Source organism: Somniosus microcephalus, unplaced genomic scaffold, assembly GCF_052327205.1.
Source record: "Somniosus microcephalus isolate GS21.2 unplaced genomic scaffold, FLI_Smic_1.0 unresolved_chr8, whole genome shotgun sequence".
Taxonomy (NCBI): domain Eukaryota; kingdom Metazoa; phylum Chordata; class Chondrichthyes; order Squaliformes; family Somniosidae; genus Somniosus; species Somniosus microcephalus.
In genome coordinates, this window is record NW_028225186.1 from 27,116,265 (window position 1) to 27,143,039 (window position 26,775).

Below are 26,775 nucleotides of genomic sequence, written 5' to 3' on the forward strand. Positions count from 1 at the left end.
CACATCCCTTTTAAACAGACACAGAATGATCCGGGATTGACAGCACATCACTTTTAAACAGACATAGAATGATCCGGGACTGACAGCACATCCCTTTTAAACAGACACAGAATGATCCGGGATTGACAGGCAGCCTTCAGTTGTCTGTAAATAAACAGACTTTCTAACATGCACCGTTCACATTCACCCACCAGGGCGCACACTCGCCTTTACTTACACTGCAGAATTGCTTACATGCACCGTGCCTGTTAACCCACCAGGTGGGGCACATTCGCCATCATTTTTAAAGTATACTTATATTAATAGCAATTTTTGTTAAACAAGTCTATTATTTTCCCCTAATACCCCGGTCTAGCAAAAGTCTATCGATCTCAGATATACAATCATTAAATGATCGAGCAATAACTGCCTTCTGTGGGAGGAGTTCGATAGTTTGACCTTTCTTTGTATGAAGAAATGTTTCCTAATTTCTCTCTTGAACGGCCTGGTTCCTGTTTTAAGGTTTGATCCACTTGACCTAGATTCTACCTCCCCCCCCGCCCCCGACACCTCCCCCCCCAACCCCCATTCCTCGCCCCAGTGGAAAACGTTTCCCTCTGTCTACTCTATCAATTACCTTCAATACCCTAAAAATAAGACAGGTAAACGCCCAAAGGATCCAAGGAAAGTGACAAGTTGGAAGCAAAGGGTAGAGGTCGATGGGAGTTTTTGTGACTGGAAGGCTGTTCAGTGGGATTCGGGAGGGCTCAGTACTAGGTCCCGTGCTTTTTGTGTTATATCTCACTGATTTAGACTTCAATGTAGGATTAAGAAGTTTGCCGATGTTATATAAACATTGTCCATGAGGTTGTTAGTGAGGAAGAAAGCTCCAGACTCCAGGACGTTATCAATGAATTGGTCAGGTGGGCAGAAAAGTGGCAAATGGAATTCAATTCGTGGAAGTGAGAGGTAATGCATTAGGAGAGGCCTAACAGGACAAAGGAATACACAATAAATGGTAGGATATTGAGAAGCGTAAAAGAACAGAGGGACATTGGAGAGCATGTCCACAGGTCCATGAACGTAGCAGAACAGATTGATAAGGTGGTTAAGAAGGCAATAGCAAAAGACTGCGGATGCTGGAATCTGAAATAAAAACAAAAAGAGCTGGCAATATTCAGCAGGTCATTATTTCAGATTGCCTGCTGAATATTTCCAGCATTTTCTGTTTTTATTTCAGATGAGCTGCAGAATATTTCCAGCAGTTTCTGTTTCTTTATTGGTTAAAAAGTGTTAGGGAATATTTTCCTTTATTAGGCGGCAGGTGGTTAAGAAGGCAAATGGTATCTCGGCCTTCATAGCGAGAGGGTTTGAGCACAGGAACAGGGATGTCTTGCTGCAGTTGTACAGGGCCTTGGTGAGACCACATCTTGAGTATTATGTGCAGTTTTGATCGCCTTTTCTGAGGAAGGATGTTTTGCCATGGAAGGACTTCTGCAAAGACTCACCAGGCAGATAGCTGGGATGGCAGGAATGATGAATATGGGGAGATTGTGTCGATTGGGCTTGTACTCACTCGAGTTTAGAAGAATGAGAGGGGATCTAATTGAAACGTATAAAATTCTGACAGGACTGGACTCACTAGATGCAGGATCGATGTTCCCGATGGTCGGTGAATCCAAAACGAGGGGTCACAGACTAAGGATAAGGGGTAAGCCATTTAGGACAGAGATGAGGGCGATTTTCTTCATCCAGCGAGTGGTGAACCTGTGGAATTCTCTACCACAGAAGGCAGCAGAGGCCAATACATTAAATATATTCAAGAAGGAGTTGGATATATTTCTTAAGGCTAAAGGGATCAACGGTTATGGGGAGAAATCAGGAACCGGATACTGAATTTGGATGATCAGCCATGATCGCATTGAATGGTGGAGCAGTCTCGTGGGGCCGAACGGCCTACTCCTGCTCCTATCTTCTATGTTTCTATGTTTCTATTAGCCAAGGCATAGAATTCAAGAACAGGGAGGTTATGCTTGAACAGTATAAAGCACTAGTTAGGCCGCAGCTAGAGTACTGAAGACAGTTTTGGTCACCACAGTACAGGAAAGATGTGATTGCACTAGAGAGGGTACAGAGGAGATTTACTAGGATGTTGACAGGACTGGAAAATATTAGCTATAAGTAAAGATTGGATAGGGTTGGGTTGTTATCTTTGGAGCAGAGGAGGTGGAGGGGAGACATAATTGAGGTGCATAAAATTCTGAGGGGCCAAGATACAGTGGATAGGAAGGACCTATTTCCCTTAGCAGAAATGTCAATGATCAGGGGCGTAGATTTAAAGTAACTGGTAAAATGGTGAAAGAGGAGTTGACAACAACCATTTTAACACAGAGAGTGGAGGGAATCTGGAAGTCACTACCGATCACATTAATAGAAAGCACTATGGATATGTACTTGAAGTGCTGCAACCTACAGGGCTACAGACCCAGAGCTGGAAAGTGGGATTAGGCAAAATATCTCTTTTTCGTCCGGCAAAGACACGATGGGCCGAATGGCCTCCTTCTCTGGCGTAAATTTCTGTATTTCTATGATCTCTGCCCTTAATCTTCAATATTCCAGGGAATACAAGCCTAGATTATGTGATCTCTGCTCATAGCCTAACCCTTGGAGCCCTGGTAACGCACTCATGAATCTGCACCGCACTCCCTCCAAGGTCAATATATCCTTTCTAAGGTGCAGTGCACAGAACTATACCCAGTGGCCTAACCAGGCCTCTGTACAGCTGTCACACAACTTCCTTCCATTTACATTGTGCAGGGCAGTTGTCTAATAGTTTGCACTGGTCATTTAACTGTTGAAAGGTTGCATTTGCGCAACTGCGATGGCCGAGTGGTTAAGGCGTTGGACTTAAAACCCCATCCCCGCGCAGGTTTGAACCCTGTTCGCAGCGATTCTACTGCAATTTCTTTACTTTATTTCATCGGTTCACTGTGGAGATCACTGGCCCCGAAACTGATCAGAATTCTCTCCACTGCACGTTATTACACTGATTAACCCAAAGCTGTTGTTCCAATTGGAAACACTAATTTGTCATCAATTAGAAATTGTGGATTTGTTTGAAACTGTTGGCAAAGATCAGTGAGAAATTTACACATAAGACAGCACGTAAAAATTCCATTTAATAAAGAACCCTGCAATGTTTGGAAGGAAAAGAGTGGAAACGTGGTTTGGTTTTCTAAAGTTGAAGATGAATTAAAAAATGTGTAAAACGACCACGGTAGGACTCGAACCTGCAATTTTCTGATGGCATCATAATTTACACGGAAGTCAGACACCTTATCCATTAGGCCACACGGCCACACAAAAGAAAACTAAACAAATCCTAATAATGAGTGATGAAACTCCGTCCCTGTGTTCATTTCAATGACAACAGAGAATGCTGGAAACACTCAACAGGTCAGGCAGCATCGAGTGAGGGAGAAACAGAGTTAACCATTCAGGTCGAAGCCTTCGTCAGAACTGGAAAAGGTTAGGGAAGAGGGATTTTTAAGCAGGGGTGGGTGGAGGCGGGGTAAGAATAAACGGAATGTCTGTGATAGAATGGAAGGCAGGAGAGATTGACTTACAAAAGGGATGATGGTGCAAGGCAAAAGGAGAGGTAATAGGACAAGTTAACGATCAAAAGATGGCTCAAGATGAGGTGTGAATGATTATGGCAGAAACATTAACAAATGTCATGTGAGGAAACATGGGAACAAATTAAAAAAAGAAAAGAAATACAGGGGCCAATTTATAGCTTGAAATTGTTGAGCTCGGTGTTAAGTCCAGAAGGCTGTAAAGATCATTTTAGAAAGATGAGGTGCTGTTCCTCGAGATTACGAGAGCTTCATTGGAACAGTGCAACAGGCCAAGGAAGGAGAGATCAGAGAGGGAGTGGAGCAGATAATTATAGTGACAGGTGACCGGAAGCTCGGGGTCACACTTGCCAACTGTTCTGCAAAGCGGGCACCCAATCAGAATTTGGTGTCACAATGTAGATTCAGCGAATACAGTAACTAAATTGTAAGAAGTACAGGTAATCGCTGATTCACCTGGAAGGAGTGTTTGGTGCCCTGGGCGATGGGAAGGAAGGAGTTAAAAGGGCAGGTGTTGTGTCACCTGCACTTGCATGGGATGGTGCCGGGCGAAGGAGAAGTGGTGTTGGGGTGATAGAGGAGTGGACCAGGCTGCCATGGAGAGAGCGGTCCCTTCGAAATGCTGAAAGGGAGGAGGGGAAGATGTGTTTGATGCTGGAGGTGGTGGAAATGGCGCAGGATGATCCGTTGAATGTGGAGGCGGGTGGGGTGAAAGGTGAGGGCAAGGGGAGTGAGCAGAAGGGATGAGAGCAGTAGTGCAGGAAATGGAACAGACACGGTCGAGTGTCATGTCGACCATGGTGGAGGGGGATCCTCAGTTGAGGAAAATGGAAGACATACCGGAAGCACTGGTATGGAAGGTGGCATCATTAGAACAGATGCAACGGAGACAGTGAAACTGGGAGAATGGAATAGAATGGAATGGATAAATCCCCAGGGGTCTTGACAGGGTAGATGCTGAGAGGGTGTTTTCCCTCATGGGGGAATCTAGAATCAGGTGGCATAGTTTCAGAATAAGGGTTTGTCCATTTAAGACGCAGATGAGGAGGAATTTCTTCTCTCAGAGGCTTGTGAATCTTTGGAATTATCTACCCCAGAGAGCTGTGGAGCCTGAATCATTGATTATATTCATGGCTGAGATAGACAGATTGTTGAACTATCGGAGCGCCAAGGGTTAAGGGGGAACAGGCAGAAAAGTGGAGTTAAGGCCAAGATCAGATCAACCATGACCTTATTGAATGGTGGAGCAGGTGCGAGGGGCTGAATGGCCTACTCCTGCTCCTATTTCTTATGTTCTAATGTTCTTATAAGGGCAGCTGGTGCATGGGAACACCATCACCTCCAAGTTCCCCTTCAAGTTACACACCATCCCGACGTGAAAATATATCACCATAACTTCATCGTCGCTCGGTCAAAATCCTGGAAATCCCTCCCTAACAGTACTATTGGAGTACCTTCACCTCATTGACTGCAGCGGGCCAAGAGGGCTTCTCACTACGACCTTCTCAAGGGCAATTAGGGATGGGCAATTAATGCTGGCCTTGCCAGCGATGCCCAAGTCCTAGGAACAAATTAAATTAAATTAAAATTGTCACGACTGGATGTGGAAGGATTGCAGAGCTTTGATCTGATCCGTTGGTTGTTGGATCGCTTAGCTCTGTCTACACATGCGGTTTCCATAGCTTAGCATGTGTGTAGTCCTGAGTTGTAGCTTCATGAGGTTGGCACCTCATTTTAGGTACGCCTGGTGCTGCTCCTGAAATGCTCTTCTACACTCCTCATTGAACCAGGGCTGGTCCCCTGTCTTGGTGCTAATGGTAGTGTGAGGAATACACCGGTCCATCAGGTTACAGATTGTGGTGGAATACAATTCCAAAACTGAGCCCCCCTCTGCCCTCTCGGGTGGACATAACAGATCCCATGGCACAATTGTAAGAAGAGCAGGGGGTGGTGAGGTTTACCCCGGTGTCCTGTCGCCAATATTTATCCTCAAATCACCATCACTAAAACAGGTTATCCTCGATTATCACATTGTGGGAGCTTGCTGTGCACAAATTGGCTGCTGCTCTTTTTCCTACATTACAACAGTGACTACAACTACATTGCCTGTAAAGCGCTTTGAGACATCCTCAGGTGAAAGGCGCTGTAGAAATCAGAGTCTTTCTTTTACAGCCTTCGAAGTCACAGAATCACAGAAACCCCACAGTGCAGATAGAGGCCATTTCGGCCCATCGAGCCTGCACCGACACATATCCCAACCAATCCCCGTAACCCCTACACCAACACATATCCCACCCTATCCCCGTAACCCCACGTATTTAATCCCCCTAACACTAAGGGTCAATTTATCATAGCCAATCAACCTAACCCGCACATCTTTGGACTGTGGGAGGAAACCGGAGCACTGACAACTGACAAAAACCAAAAATCAACATAAATGGAATTTAACAGCGAAAGTAGTTAAGGCAGGTTGGTTAGCTCAGTAGGTTAGAGCGTATAGCTAATAACGCCAAGGTCGTGGGTTCGATCCCCATATGGGCCATTTACTTTTTGATGGTGTGGGTAGTTTCTTAATTTTGCTATTTGCTGAAAAGATTGGAGCTGTTATACTTTGAAGCAAAGCTGCAAAACCTTAATTCTGCAGAGAGCTCAAGGAACTGGAAGGTTGACCCTGTGTCTATCTGTCCACAGATGGCGCTGATCTACAAATTGCTCCTACTGGTCGCGTGGCCTAATGGGTAAGGCGTCAGACTTCAGTATTAATTTCTGAGGTTATTAGGATATTGCAGGTTCGAGTCCTCCCACGGTCTTTTTACACACTTTTTAATTCGTGTTCAGTTTTACAAAACCAAACCGTGTTCCCACTTAGTAGCTGAAGGTGATTCCATACCAAACACTGCAGGGCTCTTTATAATTAGTATTTTTGATGCTGCTTTGTGTGTGTATTGCTCACTGGTTCCCAACAAATCCACAATGTCTAATTGATGCCGATAAATTATTAGTGTTTCAATTGGAACTTTGGGTTAATCAGTGTTATAAAGTGCAGTGGAGGGAATTCTGATCAATTTCGGGGCCAGTGATCGCCACAGGGAGCCGATGAAATAAAACATTTGCATCAAAGTCGCTGCGAGCAGGGTTCGAACCTGCGTGGGGAAACCCCATTGGATTTCGAATCCAACGCCTTAACCACTCGGCCATCGCAGCTGCACATTAGCAGTGAGAAAATGCTTCCTACTGTGAGTGAGTCAGGAACTAGCTCAGAGAAGACAGGTCATAAATACTCACCGATAAATCCAGCAGGGAATTCAGGATTAACTTCTTGGGCCAAAGAGCGCTGAGAATGCAGTAGTTGAGGTGAATACTACTAGAAGCATTTAAGAGGAAGGGAGAAAGGAATAGAAGGATATGCTGATAGGATTTTTTTAATTCGTTTATGGGTTGTGGGTGCGCTGGCAAGGCCAGCATTAAATGCCCATCCCTAATTGCCCCTTGAGAAGGTGGTGGTGAGCCGCCTTCTTGAACCGCTGCTGTCCATGTGGTGAAGGTACTCCCACAGTGCTGTTAGGGAGGGTGTTCCAGGATTTTGACCCAGCGACGATGAAGGATCGGCAATATACTTCTACGTCAGAATGGTGTGTGACTTGGAGGGGAACTTGGAGGTGGGGGTGTTCCCATGCGCCTGCTGCACTTGTCCTTCTAGGTGGAAGAGGTTGCGTGTTTGGCAGGTGCTGCTAAGAAGCCTTGGTGAGTTGCTGCAGTGCATCTTGTAGATGGTACGCACTGCAGCCATGGTGCGCTGGTGGTGGAGGGAGTGAATGTTTAAGGTGGTCGATTGGGTGCCAATCAAGCGGGCTGCATTGTCCTGGAAGGTGTCGAACTTCTTGAGTGTTGTTGGAGCTGCACTCATCCAGGCAAGTGGAGAGTATTCCATCACACTCCTTACTTGTGCCGTGTAGATGGTAGAAAGGCTTTGGGGAGTCAGGAGGTGAGACACCCGACGCAGAATGCCTAGCCTCTGACCTTCTCTTGTTGTCACAGTATTTATGTTCAATGGTAACCCCCAGGATGTTGGTGGTCAGCTCCTTTGTTCATGTTGGACCAAGGTTTTAATGAAGTCGGGAGCCGAGTGCTCTTGGCAGAACCCAAACCGGGCATCAATGAGCAGGTTATTGGTCAGTAAGTGTCACTATACAGCACTGTGGATGACACCTTCCATCACTTTGCTGATGATTGAGAGTAGAGAGTAGACTGATGGGGCGGTAATTGGCTGGATTGGATTTGTCCTGCTTTTTGTGGACAGGACATACCTGGGCAGTCTTCCACATTGTTGCATAGATGCCAGTGTTGTAGCAGTACGAGAACAGCTTGGCTGGAGCACAAGTCTTCAGAATAATAGCCGGGGTGTTGTCAGGGCCCAGAGCCATTGCTGTATCCAGTGTGCTCAGCCTTTTCTTGATATCACGTGGAGTGAATCGAATTGGCTGAAGACTGGCTTCTGTGATGGTGGGGACCTCAGGAGGAGGCTGATATGGATCAGGCCAGATGGTCCGTCCAGTTTCATTTTTATTATTTTGTTTCATAGCGGTTTGTTACAACTGATTGGCTTGCTAGGCCATGTCAGAGGGCAGTTAAGAATCAACCACATTGCTATGGGACTGGAGTCACACAAAGGCCAGACCGGGTAAGGACGGCAGATTTCTTTCCCTGAAAGACATTAGTGAACCAGATGGGTTTTTACGACAATCCGATAGTTTCATGGTTACCATTACTGATTCTAGTTTTATTTGGGGGTGAGGAGAAATAGAGAAGGAGGAGCCTCATGTGGAGACCAGTTCGTGCAAATGGACTATTTCTGTGGGGCAGACTCTATAATATTATGTAACACGCGTTTTAATCAGACACAGAATGATCCGGGACTGACAGCACATCCCTTTTAAACAGATACAGAATGACCAGGGACTTACAGCACATCCATTTAAAACAGACACAGAATGATCCGGGACTGACAGCACATCCCTTTTAAACAGACACAGAATGATCCGGGACTGACAGCACATCCCATTTAAGCAGACTCAGAATGACCCGGGACTGACAGCACATCCCTTTTAAACAGACACAGAGTGATCCTGGACTGACAGTACATCCCTTTTAAACAGACACAGAACAATCCGGGACTGACAGCACACCCCTTTTAAACAGACACAGAATAATCCGGGACTGAAAGCATGTCCCTTTTAAACAGACACAGAATGACCCGGGACTGACAGCACATCCCTTTTAAACAGACACAGAATAATCCGGGACTGACAGCATGTCCCTTTTAAACAGACACAGAATAAACCGGGACTGACAGCATGTCCCTCTTAAACAGACACAGAATAAACCGGGACTGACAGCATGTCCCTTTTAAACAGACACAGAATGATCCGGGACTGACAGCATGTCCCTATTAAACAGACACAGAATGATCCGGGACTGAAAGTAGACCCCTTTTAAACAGACATGGAATGCTGCCTGACCTGCAGAGTGTTTCCAGCATTTCATCTGTTTATATTTCAGATTTCCAGCATCAACACTATTTTGCTTTTGTAATAGAGCTTTACGTAATTGCCTCTGTGGCGCAATGGATAGCGCATTGGACTTCTAGTTGTATGACAGATTAAGATATTCAAAGGTTGTGGGTTCGAGTCCCACCAGAGTCGGATTTTGGGCGAGGGTTCAGTGGTTCCTCCACTGACAGTGCATTTCGCAGTAAATCGGTAATTCAGAGAAAGGAAACTACCACCATGACACTTTCCCTCTGAGTACTCTCAACCCATGAGTCAGTTACACAGGAGCAGGAGGAGGCCATTCAGTCCCATGGCCGTTTTACATAGGAACAGGAGGAGACCATTCAGTCCCATGACCCTTTTACACAGGAACAGGAGGAGGCCATTTAGCCCCTTTAGCCTGTTATACAGGAACAGGAGGAGGCCATTCAGCCCCTCGAGCCTGTTACACAGGGACAAGAGGAGGCCTTTAACGCCTCGAGCCTGTTGCATTGGACAAGAGGAAGCTGTTCAGCGATACAAGATCTGTACAAGAACAGTAGAACTCCATTCAGCCCCTCGAACCTGTTACATAGGATGAAGAGGAGGCAAATCAGACCCATGATCCAGTTATAAAGGAACAGGAGAAGGCAATTCAGACCAACGAGTCTGTTTCACAGGAACAGCAGGAGGCCATTCAGCCCCTCAAACCTGCCACACATGAACAGGAGGAGGACATTCAGTCCCTCAAGCCTGCTACACTGGAACAGGAGGAGGCAATTCAGACACACGAGTCTGTTACACGGGAACAGGAGGAGGCCATTCAGCCCCTCAAGCCTGTTATACATGAACAGGAGGAGGCCATTCAGCCCCTCGAGCCTGTTATACATGCACAGGAGGATGCCATTCATCCCCTCGAGCCTGTTACACAGTAACAGGAGGAGGCCTTTCAGCCACTCAAGCCTGTTACACAGGAACAAGAGGAGACAATTCAGACACACGAGCCTGTGAAACAGGAACAGGAGGAGGCTATTCAGCCTCTCGAGCGTGTTATACAGGAAAAGGAGGAAGCCATTCAGCCCCTCAAGCCTGTTAGATAGGAACAGGAGGAGGCCATTCAGCCCCTCGAGCCGGTTACACAGAAATAGGAGGAGGCCATTCAGCCCCTCAAGCCCGTTATACATGAACAGGAGGAGGCCATTCAGCCCTTCAAGCCTGTTATACATGCACAGGAGGATGTCATTCAGCCCCTTGAGCCTGTTACACAGGAACAGGAGGAGGCCATTCAGCCCCTTGAGTCTGTTATACAGGAACAGGAGGAGGCCATTCAGCCCTTCGAGTCTGTTATAAAGGAACAGGAGGAGGCCAATCAGCTCCTCGGGTATGTTACACATAAACAGGAAGAGGCCATTCAGCCCATCGAGCCTATCATACAGGAACAGGAGGAGGCCATTCAGCCCCTCGAGCCTGTTACGCAGGAACAGGAGGAGGCTATTCAGCCTGTTATGCAGGAAAAGGAGGAAGCCATTCAGCCCCTCAAGCCTGTTACACAGGAACATCATGGTCAAGGAAAACTCCTGCTGATTACCACCTACCACACTCCCTCAGCTGATGAATCAGTGCTCCTCCATGTTGAACACCACTTGGAAGAAGCACTGAAGGCAGCAAGGGCACAGAATGTACTCTGGGTGGGGACCTCAATGCCCATCACCAAGAGTGGCTCGGTAGCAGCACTACTGACCGAGGTGGTCGAGTCCTGAAGGACATGGCTGCCAGAATGGGCCTGCGGCAGGTGGTGAGGGAACCAACACGAGTGGAAAACCTTCTTGACCTCCTCCTGGCCAATCTACCTTTCAAAGATGCAAACAGTTCAAAAAGTATTCATTGGCTGTAAAGCACTTTAGGATGTCCTGAGGTCGTGAAAGGCCTGCAGAAATGCAAGTCTTTCTTTTACAGCCTTCCAAGACAAAGTGACTTAGCTGGCAAAGACCAGAAACAGGGACGGTTCTAGAGGTGAAATTGACAGATGGGCCGGTTAGCTCAGTTGGTTCGTGCGTGGTGCTAATAACACCAGGGTCGCCGGTTCGATTACCGTACGGGCCATTTATTTTTTGAGGGAATGTTAGTTTCTTAATTTTGTAATTTTTGAGCAGTTTAAAAGTTTAAAAAGTTTGGAAGGAAACTCATACGGGACCTACAAAGCTGCAAAATCTTAGTTCTACCGTGAGTTCATGGACCTGAAAGGTTAACCCTGTGTTTTTCTGTACACAGATGTTCCCTGACCTGTGGAGTGTTTCCAACATTTAATGAACAATTTCAGATCCAGCATCTGCTGCATTTCGCTTTTTATTTTGCCGCAGTGTCCTCGCTTCTATTAACAAAAGTCAAAAATAAATTGTAGCTAACGGAAAATGAGCCTTACTGTCACTGTGAGCATTGGTGGTTCAGGGGTAGCATTCTCGCCTGTCACACGAGGGACCCGAATTCGATTCCCGGCCAATGCAGGTTAACATTTTTAACAATTTATTTCAGAGCAAACACTTCACATGAAACATTAATAATAAATTAGCTGTTCCTGTGTAACTGGATCAAGGGAATGAATGGCCTCCACCTGTTCCTGTGCAACAGGCTTGAGGGGCTGAATGTCCTCCTGCTCCATTGTAACAGGCTCGAGGGGCTGAATTGCCTCCTGTTCCAGTGTAACAGGCTTGAGGGGCTGAATGGCCTCCTCCTGTTCCTGTGTAACAGGCTCGAGGGGCTGAATGGCCTCCTCCTGTGTAACAGGCTCGAGGGGCTGAATGGCCTCCTGTTCCAGTGTAACGGGCTCGAGGGACTGAATGGCCTCCTCCTGCTCCTGTTTGACAGGCTCAAGGGGCTGAATGGCCTCCTCCTGTTCCTGCTTGACAGGCTCGAGGGGCTGAATGGCCTCCTCCTGTTCCTGTTCGACAGGCTCGAGGGGCTGAATGGCCTCCTTCTGTTCTGGTTTGACAGGCTCGAGGGGCTGAATGGCCTCCTCCAGTTCCGGTTTGACAGGCTCGAGCAGCTGAATGGCCTCCTCCTGTTCCTGTTTGAAAGGCTCGAGTGGCTGAATGGCCTCCTCCTGTTCCTGTTTGACAGGCTCAAGGGGCTGAATGGCCTCCTCCTGTTGCTGTTTGACAGGCTCAAGGGGCTGAATGGCCTCCTCCTGTTCCTGTTTGACAGGCTCAAGGGGCTGAATGGCCTCCTCCTGTTCCTGTGTAACAGGCTCGAGGGACTGAATGGCCTCCTCCTGTTCCTGTTCGACAGGCTCAAGGGGCTGAATGGTCTCCTCCTGTCCCGGTTTGACAGGCTCGAGGGGCTGAATGGCCTCCTCCTGTTCCTGTGTAACAGGCTCGAGGGACTGAATGGCCTCCTCCTGTTCCTGTTCGACAGGCTCAAGGGGCTGAATGGTCTCCTCCTGTCCCGGTTTGACAGGCTCGAGGGACTGAATGGCCTCCTCCTGTTCCGATTTGACAGGCTCGAGGGGCTGAATGGACTCCTCCTGTTCCGGTTTGACAGGCTCGAGGGGCTGAATGGCCTCTGCCAGTTCCGGTTTGACAGGCTCGAGGGGCTGAATGGCCTCCTCCTGTTCCTATTGAACCATGTTTCAGGCACTGATGTGGCTGATGTTCCGATTGTGCCCTCTGCTGTCCCGGCGCAGAAAGAAACACAGTGCCAGTGTATAAAACCCCAAGTCCTTGTACTTTCTTTCTTTCTTTGAGTCTTTCTTTCATTTCTTCCTTTTCTGTGCCACATGCTCCTTAATCTATTGTTGCTTAGTGATAGATGTGTTCATATTTGCCGGTTTCAACGTGTTCATTGCTTCTGCTGATTTGAATTGTGTCGAAAAAGTGAACTGAATTGCTCCACCTGTATGAAGCATCTTTGGGTTCGAAGCTGTTCTGGTTTCAATCAAACAAACGCACAGATTTCTCGCACTCGCTGAGCCTTTCCTGGCCAGTATTTGTTTCTTGCTTCCTTGCATTTGGAAAGGCCCAGGCTTCATCCCCGGCCTGTGCTGAGGGAGCTGACCTGAGCCTGGGCAGCGGTTACAATTGGTGTCTGTGGCCCTGTGTTAGGGAGAGGGTGAATGAGCCTGGCTTCTTGTCCACTCGCCCTGCGGGCTGTGGGCAATGGCTGAGCAGAGGACCAGTTGTGATGGGTGTCAGCAGGAGGGGAGAGGTGGAGAAGGGAAGTTGTAAAGATAAAGAAAGTGGCTCCCAGCTGTGACAGCTGCTGCTGCCCACCGTAGGCAGTTTGGACAGTGGGTTACCACAGCCCATGACACACACGAGCCAATCCAGCCTCCTCGTGGACTGCCTTCACTTACACTTCTCCTTTTTAAGATGAAGCTGTCATTTCATTCATGTGACGTCTAAACCACATCCCCTCTGATTGTCATTTCAAAACCATTGCACTTACAGTCTCAGCTCATCATCGGCAAACCCCAGCAGCAAGCAGGTGAGATTTACAATCTCTTAATGATCAATGATCTTTCACAGGAACGTGTCAAATCAGTGCTATGTTGTTAAAGTCAACACAGGATGTCAAGGTCTTAGAGAGGGTGCAGAGGAGATTTACGAGAATGGTACCAGGGATGAGGGAATTCAATTATGTGGAGAGACTGGAGAAGCTGGGATTGTTCTCCTTAGAGCAGAGAGGGTTAAGAGGAGATTTGATAGAGATTTTCAAACTTATGAATAGTTTTGATAGCGTAAATAAGAAGTAGGTGTTTCCACTGGCAGAAGGTTCGGTAACCAGAGGACGCAGATTTATGGTGATTGGCAAAAGAGCCAGAGGTGACATGAGGAAATATTTTTTTTAAGCAGCAAGTTGTTGTGATCTGGAATGCGCTGCCTGAAAGGGCGGTGGAAGCAGATTCAATAGTGACTTTCAAAAGGCAGTTGAATAAATACTTGAAGGAAAAACATTACAGGGCTATGGGGAAAGGGCAGGTGAATGAAATTAATTGCATAGCTCTTTCAAAGTGCCGGCGCAGGGCTATGGGGAGAGAGTGGGGCACTGGGATTTTTTGGGATTGATACAGGTCTATGGGGTGAGAGCGGGTCAGTGGGATTAGCTTGTGATTGATACAGGTCTATAGAGTGAGAGCGGGGCAGTGGGATTAGTTTGGGATTGATTCACGGCTATGGGGTGAGAGATGGGCAGTGGGATTAGTTTGTGATTGATACAGGTCTATGGAGTGAGAGCGGGGCAGTGGGATTAGTTTGGGATTGATTCAGGGCTATGGGGTGAGAGCGGACCAGTGGGATTAGTTTGTGATTGATACAGGTCTATGGGGTGTGAGCGGGGCAGTGGGATTAGTTTGGGATTGATTCAGGGCTATGGGGTGAGAGCGGGGCAGTGGGATTAGTTTGTGATTGATACAGGTCTATGGGGTGTGTGTGGGGCAGTGGGATTAGTTTGGGGATTTATACAGGGCTATGGGGAGATAGCGGGTCAGTGGGATTAGTTTGGGATTGTTACAGGGCTTTGGGGAGAGAACGGGGCAGAGGGATTAGTTTGAGATTGATACAGGTCTATGGGGTGTGAGCGGGGCAGTGGGATTAGTTTGGGGATTGATACAGGGCTATGGGGAGATAGCTGGTCAGTGGGATTAGTTTGGGATTGTTACAGGGCTTTGGGGAGAGAGCGGGACAGTGGGATTAGTTTGGGATTGTTACAGGGCTATGGGGAGAGAGTGGGGCAGTGGGATTAGTTTGCGATTGATACAGGTCTATGGGGAGATAGTGGTTCAGTGGGTTTAGTTTAGTATTGCTGTGGCAAAGACCCAGAATTAACACAGTGGGCCGAATGGTCTCCTCTGCTCTGTAAATATCTATTGCTGGAGACTCCTGGGCAGCTTTTAACACACCATTTGCTGTAGATTTCCTCTCCATATTCTTCTCTAAATATTCACTGACGGTTCCTTCACAGCTACCCAGGCTCCCTGTTTTTCGTGTTGGCAGCAAATGTCGATACGTCTGCCTCCTGTACCCAAGTCCAGATTGTTGCAATAGCAAGAAGGGCAACGGTCGCAGCAGTGATGCAGGGGGTCCAACTCTTTACATCGTCCAGTCAAAAAAACACCCAATAACAACCGCACTCTGCTTCTGTCTTTTAACCAGCTTCCTGCTTTCTAGAACGGTTTCTAGTTGAGTATTAATTTTATCCCATATAAGGACATAGAAACATAGAACCATAGAAGATAGGAGAAGGAGTAGGCCATTCGGCCCCTCGAGCCTGCTCCGCCATTCAATGCGATCATGGCTGATCATCCAAATTCAGTACCCGGTCCCTGCTTTCTCCCCATACTCCTTGATCCCTTTAGCCTTAAGAAATATATCCAACTCCTTCTTGAATATATTTAATGAACTGGCCTCTACTGCCTTCTGTGGTAGAGAATTCCATAGGTTCACCACTCTCTGGGTGAAGAAATTCCTCCTCATCTCAGTCATAAATGGCTTACCCCTTATCCTAAGACTGTGACCCCTGGTTCTGGACTCCCCGGCCATCGAGAACATCCTTTCTGCATCTGGTCTGTCCAGTCCTGTCAGACTTTTATAAGTTTCAATGTGATCCCCTCTCATTCTTCTAAGCTCCAGCGAGTATAAACCCAATCGACCCAATCTCTCCTCATACGTCATTCCTACCATCCCAGGTATCAGCCTGGTGAATCTTCGCTGAACTCCTTCCATGGCAAGAACATCCTTCCTCAGATAAGGCGACCAAAACTGCACACAATACTCACGATGTGGTCTCACCAAGGCCCTGTACAACTGCAGCAAGACATCCTTGTTCCTGTACTCAAACCCTTTAGCTACGAAGGCCAACATACCATTTGCCTACTTAACTGCCTGCTGCACCTGCATGCTTACCTTCAGCGACTGCTGTACAAGGACACCCAGGTCTCGTTGCACTTCCCCTTCTCCCAATCTATTGCTATTCAGATAATAATCTGCCTTCCTGTTTTTGACACCAAAGTGTATAACCTCGCATTTATCCACGTTATATTGCATCTGCCATGCTTTTGCCCAATCACCCAACCTGTCCAAATCATACTGGAGTTTCTCAGCATCCTCCTCACAGCACACACGCCCACCCAGCTTTGTGTCATCTGCAAACTTGGAGATATTACATCTAGTTCCCTTGTCTAGATCATTATTATATATTGTGAATAGCTGGGGTCGAAGGACCGATCCCTGCGGAGCCCCACTAGTTACTGCCTGCCGCTCGGAAAAAGACCCATTTGTTCCAACTCTTTGTCAACTGTCTGCCAACCAGTTCTCTATCCAAGTCAATACCTTGCCCCCAATCCCATGTGCCTTAACGTTACATGCTAATCTCTTACGCGGGACCTTATCGAAAGCCTTTTGAAAGTCCAAATACACCACATCCACTGGTTCTCCATTGTCTATTTTACCAGTCACACCCTCAAAAAATTCCAGTAGATTAGTCAAGCACAATTTACCTTTTGTAAATCCATGTTGACTTTGTCCGATCCTGTCACTGTTTTCCAAGTGCTCTGCTATTACATCTTTTACAATGGACTCTAGCATTTTCCCCACTACCGATGTCAGGTTTACCGGTCTGTAATTCACATTTTTCTCTCTACCACCTGTTTTGAATAGTGGGGTAACATTAGCTACCCTCCAAGCTGTGGGTACTGTTCCAGATTCCATCGAATGTTGGAAGATGATCAGCAATGCATCTACTATTTCTAGGGCCACTTCCTTAAGTACCCTAGGATGTAGATTATCAGCCCCTGGGGATTTATCGGCCTTCAATCCCGTCAATTTCCCTAACACCATTTCCCTACAAATACTGATTTCTTTCAGTTCCTCCCTTTCATCAGACCCTATAAGACCATAAGAACATAAGAACTAGGAGCAGGAGAAGGCCAATCGGCCCCTCGAGCCTGCTCTGCCATTCAATAAGATCATGGCTGATCTGATCCTAGCCGCCAATCTACTATCACAGAACCATCTCCTGAATCTAACAGAATTAGACACACAAAATAGGAGCAGGATCAGGCTACACAGCCCCTGGGCCTGCTCCGCTACCCACAGGGCCATGTCCGATCCGAACCTAGACTCATGTCCAAATTCATGCCCGCTCCCCGTAACCCTTAATTCCCTTTACTTCTCGGAAACTGTCTATTTCTGTTTTAAATTTATGTAATGATGTAGCTTCTACAGCTTTTTGGGGCAGCATATTCCATGGACCTACCACCCTCTGAGTGAAGTAGTTCCTCCTCATCTCAGTTTTGAAAGAGCAGCCCCTTATTCTAAGACTATGCCCCCTAGTTCTAGTTTCACCCATCATCGGGAACATCCTGCCTGCATCCACCCGATCAAACCACTTCACAACCTTATATGTTTCAATAAGATCGCCTCTCATTCTTCTGAACTCCAAGGAGTAGAGTCCCAATCTACTCATCCTCTCCTCATATATCCATCCCCTCATCCCCGGGATTAACCGAGTGAACCTTCTTTGTACTGACTCGAGAGCAAGTATGTCTTTTCTTAAGTATGGACACCAAAACTGTATGCAGTATTCCAGGTGCTATCTCACCACTACCTTGTACAACTGAAGCAATACCTCCCTATTTTTATAGTCCATCCCCCTAGCAATGAAAGCCAACATTCCATTTGCCTTCTTAATCACTTGCTGCACCTGCATACTAACCTTTTGAGTTTCATACACCAGGACCCCCAGATCCCTTTGTACTTCAGCACTTTCCAGTTTCTTGCCATTAAGATAACAAATTGCTCTACGGTTTTTCCTGCCAAAGTGCATAACCTCACACTTTCCAGTATTGTATTCCATCTGCCAAATCTCTGCCCACTTACTTAGCCTGTCTATGTCCCCTTGCAGGTTTTTTATGTCCTCCTCACTCACTACTTTCAATCCCATCTTAGAATCTGCTGCAAACTTTGACATATTACACTCGGTCCCCTCCTCCAAATCGTTAATATAGATTGTAAAGAGTTGGGGACTCATCACTGACCCCTGCGGAACACCACTAGTTACTGATTGCCAGTCTGAGAATGAACCATTTATCCCAACTCTCTGCCTTCTGTTAGATAGCCAATCCTCTATCCATGCCAGAATATAACCCCCAATCCCGTGACTTTTTATCTTAAGCAATAATCTTTTGTGTGGCACCTTGTCAAATGCCTTTTGGAATTCTAAATACACTACGTCCACTGGTTCCCCTTTATCCACCCTATATGTTACTTCCTCAAAGAACTCCAGCAAATTTGTCAAACATGACTTCCCCTTCATAAAACCATGCTGACTTTGTCCTATTAAATTATGATGATCCAAATGTCCTGTTACTGTCTCCTTAATAATGGACTCCAAAATTTTACCTACCACAAACTTTAGGCTAACCGGTCTATAGTTTCCAGCCTTCTGTCTACTGCTCTTTTTAAATAAGGGTGTTACATTAGCAGTTTTCCAGTCTGCCGAGACCTTTGCTGAGTCCAGGGAGTTTTGGAAAATTATTACCAATGCATCCACAATACCTACCGCCACTTCCCTCAATACCCTAGAATGTAAGCCATCAGGTCCAGGTGATTTATCTGCCTTGAGTCCCATTATTTTACCGAGTACGACTTCCTCAGTGATTTTGATCGTGTTTAGCTCCTCCCCACTTATAGCACCCTGTTTGTCCAGTGTTGGGATATTCTTAGTGTCCTCTACTGTAAAGACTGATACAAAATATTCATTCAGTGTTTTTGCCATCTCCATATTTCCCACCATTAATTTCCCGGTCTCATCCTCTAAGGGACCAACATTTACTTTAGCCACCCTTTTTCTTTTTATATAACTATAAATACTCTTACTATCTGTTTTTATATTTTTTGCTAATTTACTTTCATAATCTATCTTCCCTTTCTTAATCAATCTTTTTGCTATTTTTTGCTGTCTTTTAAATTTTTCCCAATCCTCTATAATTCACTAGATTTGGCTACCTTATATGCCCTTGTTTTTAGTGGAATACTATACTTAATTTCTTTACTTAGCCACAGATGGCTGTCTTTTCTTTTACACCCTTTTCTTCTCAGTGGAATATATATTTTTTGGAAGTTGTAAAATAACTCCTTAAATGTACACCACTGATAATGTATCGTCTTACCCTTTAATCTATTTTCCCAATCCACTCTACTCAATTCCGCTCTCATACCTTCATAGTCTCCTTTATTCAAGCTTAGCACGCTTGTTTGAGATCCAACCTTCTCACCCTCTAATTGAATATGGAATTCAACCATGTTATGGTCACTCATTTCAAGGGGATCCTTTACTAGGACATTTTTAATTAATCCTGTCTCGTTACACAGGACCAGACCTAAGGTTGCTTGCCCCCTGGTCGGTTCAGTTACATACTGCTCAAGAAACCCATCCCTAATACACTCAATGAACTCATCCTCAAGGGAGCCTTGCCCAATTTGATTTGTCCAATTAATATGATAGTTAAAATCCCCCATAATTATAGATGTTCCCTTATTACAAGCCTCAACTATTTCCTGATTGATACTCCGTCCAACAAAGTTGCAACTGTTCGGAGGCCTATAGACTACGCCCACTAGTGTTTTTTTCCCCTTATTATTCCTTACCTCCACCCAAACTGTTTCATTATCCTGATCTTTTGACCCAATATCATTTCTCTGTATTACAGTGGTTCCTTCCTTTATTAACATAGCCACCCCACCTCCCCATCCTTCCTGCCTGTCCTTCCTGATCGTTAAATAACCTGGTATGTTTAATTCCCAGGTACTGTCACCCTACAGCCATGTTTCTGTAATGGCCACAAGATCATACCCATATGTAGTTATTTGTGCCATTAACTCATCTATTGTGTTACGAATGCTACGTGCATTCAGATAGAGAACTTTCAAATATGTTTTGTGACACTTAGTTCCTGCTTTTGCCCTTTTTATTACTTTACCTTTTACTCCATACCTTCTGCCCCTTCCTGACACGCTCTGGTTTTTAATTTCCCCACTGCTACCTAAGTCTATGACCTTCTCTGTTGTCATTTTTATTATTTGCTCTCTCGGAACCTCCCTCCAACTAGTTAGTTTAAAGCCCTCTCTAAAGCCCTAGTTATATGATCCGCCAGGACTCTAGTCCCAGCACTGGCCAAGTGAAGCCCGTTCCAACGGAACAGCTCCCTCCTGCCCCAATACTGGTGCCAGTGTCCCAGGAAGGAAAACCCATTTCTCCCACACCAGTCTTTGAGCCACGCATTTAACTCTCTTATTTTATTTGTCCTAGCCAAAGTCGCTCGTGGCTCAGGTAATAATCCAGAGATTATTGCCCTTGAGGTTCAGTTTTTTAATTTGAACCCTAGCTGCTCATACTCCTTTAACAGAACCGGCTTCCTAGTCCTATCTACGTCGTTTGTACCAACATGGACCACGACAACTGGATCCACCCCCTCCCACTGCAAGTTTCTTTCCAGCCCAGAGGAGATGTCCTTAACCCTGGCACCGAGTAGGCAACACAGCCTTTGGGACTCTCGCTCTCGGCTGCAGAGAACTCTATCTATCCCCCTAATAATACTATCCCCTACCACAACAACATTTCTATTTACTCCCCCCTCTTGAATGGCCCCCCGTTCCACGGTGCTGTGGCCAGGTTGCTCATCCTCCCTGCAGTCCCTGCTCCCGTCAGCCGTGGCTCAGTGGGAAGCACCCTTGCCCTGAGTTACTCTCGCTCTCCCCACTCCAGTGACTTGAGCACAAAAATCCAGGCTGACACTCCAATGCAGTACACAGAGTGTGATGCACTGTCGGAGGTGCCGTCTTTCAGATGAGATGTTAAACCGAGGCCGTGTCTGTCCTCTCAGGTGGGTGTTAATGATCCTATGGCACTATTTCGAAGAAGAGCAGGAGAGTTCTCCCCTGGGTCCTGGGCCAATACTTATCCCTTAATCAACATAACTAAAACAGATTATCTGGTCATTATCACACTGCTGTTTGTGGGAGCTCGCTGTGCGCAAATTGGCTACCACATTTCCTACATTACAACAGTGACTACACTTCATTGGCACTATAGCGTTGGGACGTCCTGAGGTCATGAAAGGCGCTGTAGAAACGCAAGACTTTCTTTTTTCTTTCTCTGGGAGCTCACCCACTACCAATGTTAGGCCGACTGGTCTGTAGTTATCTGATTTATCCCTTTAACTCTGACGAGAGTTGTTATATTGGCAACTGCAGGCATGTGACCCAACTTCCATATCCAAGGTTTAGATAGAATTTTACAGCACATACACAGGCCATTCGGCTCGACCGGTCCACGCCAGCGTTTATACTTCCCACGAGCCTCCTCCCACCCTACTTCATCTCACACTATCACCACAACCTTCTATTCCTTTCTCCCTCAGGTCCTTATCTAGCTTCCCCTCAAATGACATTCGCCTCAATCACTCCTTCTGGTAGCATATTCCACATTCTCACCACTCTCTGGGTAAAGAACTTTCTCCTGAATTCCCTATTGGATGAATTAGTGACTATCTCATTTGTATGGCCCCCAGTTTTGGTCTCCCCCCACAATTGGAAATATATTCTCTCTGTCTACCCTATCGAATCCCTTCATAATTTTAAAGACCTCTATCAGGTCACCTCTCAATCTCTTTTCTAAAGAGCCCCAGCCTGTTTAATCTTTCCTGATAGTTGAAACCTCTCAATTCTTGTTCAAACCTTTTGTGCAGCTTCTCCAGTGCCTCTCTATCTTTTTTTTAATATGGGGACCAGTGCACAGGATGTTTGGAGCATTGTCCTCAAAGCCTCTGTTATCTCCTCTCTGTCTTCCCTCAGTATTCGAGAACACAGTCATCAGGGTCTGGGGCCTTTGGCACTTCAATACAAAGAGGAAGCAACTCTTAATGAGAAAGTAGTCGTGGCCTGGGAGAGCCGCAGGTGAAGATGGAATGGACGAGGTATGCGAGAGCGTGAGGTGTTCAGAGGAGTAAGGGGTCTTCAGGGAGCTGGTAATATCTGGACAGAAAGGAGCCTTCCGCATATCACAGATATTAAACATGGGAATGGCTTTTCAGAGTAGTGGAGAACAGAGTATCCATGGCAGCAGTTTAACTGATTTGCTTAATTTCTACTAAACTGACAATGTAAACCATCTCTGACTTTACAGGATGTTCTGGCAGCGACAGAGAAAAAACATCTCACACACACAGAATTTTTCTTGAGTGAGGTCCTGCAAAACATCTGAACCCTCGGGCGGAAGAAGAAGGCTATGATGTTGAGACTGAGCGTTGAATGGCTGCTGCTTCTCTGTGCCCTCTCCTGCAATCTGTTGTTGCCCACAGTCCCCGGGTACAGTTTCAATAACTGCATGCAGGATGCCCAACATAATGGTACCTTTCAGTGCGTCCACCGCTTCCTGACACAGGTCTCTAGTGCCGTGTCCGACCTCCCAGCCAGCACCGTGCACTTGAACATCTCCCACAACTGGCTCACCCAACTGCAAGCGGACAGCTTCCACAGCCTGCCCAAGCTGCTCACCCTGCGGCTGGATTACAATTGGATTGAGAGTGTTTGCTGCAGTGTGTTCAGTAATCTCACCAGCCTACTGACCCTCAACCTGTCCTACAACAGTATCTCTCGTCTGAACTGTTCGGTCTTCCAAGAACTTGAAAAGTTAGATCAACTCCTGCTCCATCACAACCGCTTAGTCACAGTTGAACCCAAAGCCTTCGCTGCATTGGACAATCTTCAAACACTTGTCTTAAGCTCCAATAAACTCCAGAATTTCTCCCATCTGGTGAGCGCTGTCTCTGGGCTCAGTAATCTGACGCTGCTTGATCTGGGCAACAGTCAACTCGCCTCCCTGCAACATCGCACCGCCCTCCCACTCTCCCTCCGAAACCTCTCCCTCTCTAACAACTCTCTCACAACATTTGACTGCCAGCGGGACTTCCTCAGCAACATTCTCAAGTTGGATCTGTCCAATAACAAACTCTCCGATGCTTTGGAATTTTCTGAAGTTGACCTGAGGAACATCTCGTGTTTGATCATCAAGAACAACCCCTTAAATGTCACCAAGTTTCTCAAATCTGCAAACCTGGATCTACAGAATGTTCAATAATCTGGGTTAAGGCTGCACAACCAGAGTGAGCTGTCCAACCTGTGCCACTATCTGGGTCTCAGGCCTATGAAGAGCCTGGTCCTGCAGAACAATCAGATCTTATTTCTCCCTGCCCATTCCCTATCCCAGTGCCCACCCATCACCAGCTGGGATTTATCACACAATCTCCTCACATCTGTGGCCTGCTCTGAATTTGCATCGAAAAGAAAGCAAGTTGTTTCTTTCATTATCGAGCACAACAGAATCAACAAGTTACCTTCCTGTTACAAGGACGGGAAGGCAGTCGCGGTGTTTCCCAAGCTGTCGCTCCTAACCTTTCGCTACAACAGGATTTTCACCATTTGTAGTCACGCCTTCTCTTATGCTCCCTATCTCCGGACCCTAAAGCTGAGCATTAACAACATTGCTGTCATCAACAAGGCTGCCTTTTCTAACCTCACCAACTTGCAGGAGCTCCGACTCGACAACAACCTCATAACTGACATCTGTGAACACACCTTCAGCAACCTTGGGAGTCTCAGGAATCTCAATCTCAGAAACAACAGGATCTCAATTGTTTTCATCAAGGTGTTTGCAAATCTCAATAACCTGGACACCTTGGACCTGGGAGGGAACAAAATTCGAAGCCTCACCAGCCAGTCTTTCTGTGGATTACACAAGCTGATCAAGCTTTATCTCGATAGGAACTGTATAACTCGTATCAGCAGGGAGATCTTCGACATCCTCCCATCTTTAGGAGTGTTGGACTTGGACAGTAACCGGATCAGATACAACACTGGCCTGATTGCAGCATCTCCCTTTGTTAGCCTCACAAAGCTCTACATTCTCAAACTACAAGCCCAGCAATCCTACTGCATCATTATTATTCCTTCAAAGTTTTTAAACGGCCTCATCTCTTTAAGAAGCCTATATATAGCAGAGAATAAAATGTCGCTGTCCAAAGACGGATTTGAAGATCTGATCAATTTGAGAATCCTCTCCATGCCCGATGCTTGCAACGGGATCCACAGTCTGAATCCAGGGATCTTCAAGAATCTCCAGAGTCTAAAGAGACTCAACCTTGAAAATGTCGGCCTCCAATCCATGTCTCTTGACATCTTTGGAAACCTTTCCAACCTGAGGACATTGTTCTTGGGGAAAAACGCCATTCAGATCATCAATAGCACGGTTGTGGAACACCTGCCCTCCCTGACCTACCTGGATCTGCGGAAGAACCCGTTCCCCTGCACCTGTGACATCAATTGGTTCCAAAACTGGTCCCTGTCCAACCCCAGGATGCAGGTTATCTATTTTTACAACCAAACCTGTGCAGATCGGCCAACTGAATACTTGTACAAGTTTGATGCTCGCGTTTGTTACTTGGCCATTGGGCAGATCATGCTCCATATAACTGTGCCGGTCTTGATCTTGTTCATGTTCATCCCTATATTCTACAGCAAAGGGTACTGGCACATCAAGTATGGGTTTAATATTTTCCGATCGTGGTTGAAAATCCACAGAGGGAGAGGAGAGAGTCAGCAGTCCGACAGGTATGATGCATTTATCACCTATAATTCTCAGGCCGAAGATTGGGTTCTGCAAGTGTTAGTGCCAAACCTAGAAACGAGAGGACCTCAATGCTTCAACCATTGCCTCCACCACAGAGATTTTGAGCTGGGCAAATATATCATCGACAACATCGTGGACAGCATCTACCAAAGCAGGAAGACCATCTGTGTGATGAGCCGCAACTACCTGTACAGCGAGTGGTGCTCCATGGAACTGCAGCTAGCGAGCTACAGGCTCTTCCACGAGCTGAAAGATATCATCATCCTGATCTTCTTGGAGACGATTCCAGAAGCTGAACTCTCAAACTACCACAAGACGGGAAATGTCATGAAAAAGAAGCTTTACATCCAGTGGCCATCAGACATCGAAGCTCAAAAATTGTTTTGGGTCAAAGTGAGAGAAGCGATTAAAGGCTCCAACTAGGCCAAGGAGGCGAGTCCCGCTGCTGAAAGTTAAGCTTCAAGGCCTTGAAATCCGCAGTCTTACTGCAGGCCCTTAAGGCCCGATTCGGGGCCACATGGTGGCTGCCGCACTTCCCATGTGTTTTGGAGTGCGCCGCTCAACTAACCGCCCTGTGTTAATCGTGAACAACTCCCCCAGTGGCTGCTGAATGGCCGGTGGAACGCTGCTGACTTTCAGTGGGGGAGACTGCAAATGCTCTTGCAGGACGACCTCTAACAGCTCTGGCCCTAGAACGCCTGGCTGCAGACTGCACCACCTCGGCATGGGTGGCAGCAGCCTAAGCTGGCTGACAGGCAGCGGCAAGGGCAATGGTGGAGTGGCAGAGGTGGGAGTAGGAATGCTGTCATCCTGAGAGAGGGCAGCAGGTTCCTGCTCCCCAGACCCACTGCCACTCCCTCCGGGACGGTGCCTCAACATTCCTAGCAATCTGTTGGTGGCCAGATGGTGGGGCGGCTGTGACACCCTGCAAGCCCCGTTCGACACTGGTAAACCGAGCCATGGTGGCAGCAGTCTGAGCTTGGCTGGCAGCAAGCTGAGGCTGCAGGAGAGCACTCTGATACAGCGTGATCGTCCAAATGGCGCTCCAAATGGAATGACAATGAGGAGCTGCTTCATCAAAGAACCTCCCATTTAAGTAGTGGAGAAAGCCGAGGCCTAACTTGACTTGCAGTTAGACTGCACCCGATATTGTCCCATCTGTTGAGCTGTAAACCAATGAGCAGCGGGTTTAGTGCTCAGATCAGCACTATAATCATATAAAAGAGCACTCAGCATGAATTTTGCGTGCTACTTAGACCACTTTGCCCAGACGCAGCGAAGTAACGCTGGGCCATGACGCCGTCCGTTTTCAGGCCATATCTGATTTCTTGGCCGTGTTCCTCAAAGCCCCTTTGGTTCTACTGGCAGGATACCCACTCATCTCGGAACCCGCTGCCACACGCTTCCATCCACCACCGACACAATCCCTCTTTATTGTTAATCCTGTCATTGCTGCTATTGATCCAGGATATGGCAAAGATACAGACAGACAATGTAATCACAGAATAAAACCTTAAACTTCTCACCCCCGCATGTCTGCTCACTGTCGTCTTTCCATCCAACACCTGTTCGAATCTGGGACAGACTGATGGAGTGAACGACTCCTCGATCCGTGGTAATCTGACACTGGTGGACATCAATCCACTGCACAAGACTGTCCACACTGGAGCCCAACAGGAGTTCTCAGTCACACTCCCAGTGGCCTGAGGATTGGCCGGTGTGAGAAAACCAGGTAATTAACCTTTCATATTCGCTAATTTTCATACAGTACTGGCTCCCATGGCAGGATAGCCCTGGTGCTACCCATTGCAGGTAATTTCAGGATATACCTGCAGGGACGGCGATAACAGGTAATGCCCAGATATCCCTGGTGGGACAGTGATTACAGGTAATGCCCAGATGCCCCTGGTGGGACGGTGATTACAGGGAATGCCCAGATACCTCTGGTGGGACAG

At 46.8% G+C, this 26,775-nt stretch overlaps 2 non-coding genes across 2 annotated transcripts; one reads left to right on the plus strand and one right to left on the minus strand.

The window, feature by feature from the left end:
• Window positions 1-6,736: 6,736 nt before the first annotated feature.
• trnas-cga (transfer RNA serine (anticodon CGA)) lies at window positions 6,737-6,818 on the minus strand. Its single transcript has one exon. It is a non-coding gene; the product is annotated as a tRNA-Ser (tRNA).
• Window positions 6,819-9,223: 2,405 nt separating this feature from the next.
• trnar-ucu (transfer RNA arginine (anticodon UCU)) lies at window positions 9,224-9,316 on the plus strand. Its single transcript has 2 exons — window positions 9,224-9,260; window positions 9,281-9,316. It is a non-coding gene; the product is annotated as a tRNA-Arg (tRNA).
• Window positions 9,317-26,775: the final 17,459 nt, after the last annotated feature.